Below are 3,223 nucleotides of genomic sequence, written 5' to 3' on the forward strand. Positions count from 1 at the left end.
TGCTTCATTTTTGCCTCTTACCCCTGCGTACATACCTACAGCTGAATATATGGTGTAAACTTTAGATGCAGCAGGTCCTTGTGACAAGCTATAGGACTTCACGGTGTGCCACAGCTTAGAGTGGAAGTACACAAGCTGTGAATTGGAAAGTGTGAGATCCTGGATCCGAATCTCACTGAATTATTGATATGGGTCAGAACCAACTCACTGTGAGTGTATGTGTGTGCATGTGGGGAAGGGCATGCAGGAACGTGGCAAGGCCTGCACATGACTAAGGCCACCACCTCCCCGGCTGCCCATAAAGAACAGGTATGAGGCCCTGCACCCAGAGAATCAGGCAGAGGACAGTCAAGAGGAAGATCTGTCTGGAGGGTCTCCTGGTTGCACCCCATCTACCAGACGGATTACAACTACAGCTATAAAGAAAAAAAGAAGGGTAGTTGTAGTTGGTGACGCCCTTCTGAGGGGAACTGAGCGCCCTATATGTCGGCCAGACCCATCCCACGGGGAGGTCTGCTGCCTTCCTGGGGCCTGGGTGAGGGATATTAGTAGGAGACTCCCTGAGCTAATTCAGCCCTCAGATTATTATCCACTGTTGGTAGTCCAGGCTGGCAGCGATGACATTAATGACATTAATGGAAGAAGTACCAGGGTGATTAAAAAGGACTTCAAGGCACTGGGTCGATTAGTTAATGGGACAGGAGCACAGGTGGTGTTCGCCTCAGTTCCTGCAGTAGCAGGGATGAACGAGGAGTAGGAAAACTCATCAGTAGATGGCTAAAGGATTGGTGCCACTGGCAGAAGTTTGGGGTTTTTTTACCATGGGACAAATTCCATGGTACCTAGTCTCTTCAAATCAGATGGGCTTCATCTATCTAGCAAGGGCAAATGGACTCTAGCCCGTAAGTTGGCAGGGCTGATCAGGAGGGCTTTAAACTGGGTTTGAAGGGAGAAGGGATTGAAACCAGGCTCTCTAGAGAGGAGACTAAGGGTGGAAAGCCCAAGTTAAGAGTGAAATCAGCAGCCCAGCTGAAGTGCATGTATAAAATGAGAAGATGCAAAAAAGGAGCTCCAGAGTCAAAGACACATCCTCATGGAGGTACAGTCAGTGCTCTAACTTTATTCCAAAAATACACACATTGTCAAGGGTCCTACAGGGTTCACACGCTCTGTTCTAACTTTCTATTGGTTACATTCACTTTCACACACTATATCTATAACTTTACTGGCTCTACTAGCCAAGGCACATTTCCAGGCCCCCCATCTTCTGGTTTCTCACACCCTGGATAACAACCTTCTTCCTTGTTTTCCTCTATGCAGCTTTCTGATATCTGCTGCTCAAGAACACACATCTGCTGCTGGAGAACACAGGTCCCTGCCGTCCGGCACACAGGCTGGATTGTGCAAGCAGGCCTGAAGCAGTATATGTCCTGCATCATCTAAGATTCTCTCAACACATGTACACCAATGCACACAGCAAGGGTAACAAACAAGAAGAGCTGGAAGCCATCGTGCAGCAGGAAAGCTGTGATGTAGTCACCACCACAGAAACGTGGTGGGATGACTCGCATGACGAGCTCTTCAGAAAGGACAGGCAAGGTAGGAGAGGTGGAGGGGTGGCTCTATATGTTAGAGAGTCTCTTGACTCTGTTGAACTTGAAGTCAGTAACAATAAGGTTGAGTGCCTGTGGATCAAAATCAGGGGGAAGGCCAACAAGGCTGACATCCTGGTGGGAGTCTGTTACAGACCACCCAACTAGGATGATGAGGATGATGAATTATTCTACAAGCAGCTGGCAGATATCTCAAAATTGCCTTGTTTCTGTGGGTAACTTTAACCTGCTGGATGTCTGCTGGGAACTCAACACGGCAGAGAAGAGGCAGTCTAGGAGATAGAGGATAATTTCCTGCTCCAGCTGGTAAATGAGCCTACCAGCCTACCCGCTAGACCTCCTGTTCACAAACAGAGAGGGGCTGGTGGGAGATGTGGTGGTTGGAGGCCACCTGGGGCACAGTGCCCATGAAATAATAGGGTTTTCAATACTAAGGGATGCGAGGAGGGCCATCAATAAAACCTCTGTGATGGATTTCCGGAGGGCAGATTTCGGCCTATTCAGAAGACTAGTTCAGAGTGTACCCTGGGAAACAACCCTTGAAAACAAAGGGGTCCAGGAGGGATGGACATGCTTCAAGAAGCAAGTTTTGAAAGCACAGGAGCAGGCAGTCCCAGTGTGCCGAAAGGCAAGCTGGCGGGGAAGACGACCGGTCTGGCTGAACAGGGAGATTTTGAAAGAAATTAGGGTAAAGAAGAGAGCCTATCGATTATGGAAAAAAAGGGCTGACTGCTCAGGAAGAATTTAGGAATATAGTTAGGTCGTGTAGAAAGAAAATTAGAGAGACAAAGGCGCAACTTGAACTGAATCTCACCACCTCTGCGAAGGATAACAAAAAGTCCTTCTACAGATACATCAGTAGCAAAAGGAGGGGCAAGGAAAACCTCCATTCTTTACTGGACATGGGCGGGAATATAGTTATCAAAGGTGAGGAAAAGGCTGAGGTATTTAACACTTTCTTTGTCTTAGTTTTCAACAGTAAGACAGGTTGTCCTGAGGACAGCTGGCTTCTGGAACTTGTAGAAAGAGCTAAGAATCTGAACAGCCCCCCTGAAATCCAGAAGGAAACAGTGACCTACTGAGCTGCTTGGATCCCCACAAGTCTATGGGACCAGATAGGATCCACCCAAGGGTGATGAGGGAGCTGGCGGAAGAGCTCGCCAAGCCGCTCACCATCACCTACCAACAGTCCTGGCTCACTGGGGAGGTCCCAGATGATTGAAAGTTGGCGAATGTCACACCCATTTTATTATCCACAAAAAGGGCTGGAAGGAGGACCTTGGAAACGACAGACCCGTCAGCCTGACCTCAGTGCCTGGCAAGGTTACGGAGCAGATCCTCCTCAGTGCAATCACAGAGCACCTATGGGATGGACAAGAGATCAGACCGAGCCAGCACGGGTTTAGGAGGGGCAGGTTCTGTCTGACCAACCTGATCTCCTTTTCTGATCAGGTGACCCCCCTGGTGGATGAGGGGAAGGCTGTGGATGTGTCTGCCTGGACTTCAGCAAAGCCTTTGACACTGTCTGCCACAGCATTCTCCTGGAAAAGCTGGCAGCCCATGGCTTGGACAGGGGCACTCTGTGCTGGGTTAGGAACTGGTTGGAGGGT

This window comes from Lepidothrix coronata, unplaced genomic scaffold (genome assembly GCF_001604755.1).
Source record: "Lepidothrix coronata isolate B3197 unplaced genomic scaffold, Lepidothrix_coronata-1.0 Scaffold82, whole genome shotgun sequence".
Lineage (NCBI taxonomy): Eukaryota > Metazoa > Chordata > Aves > Passeriformes > Pipridae > Lepidothrix > Lepidothrix coronata.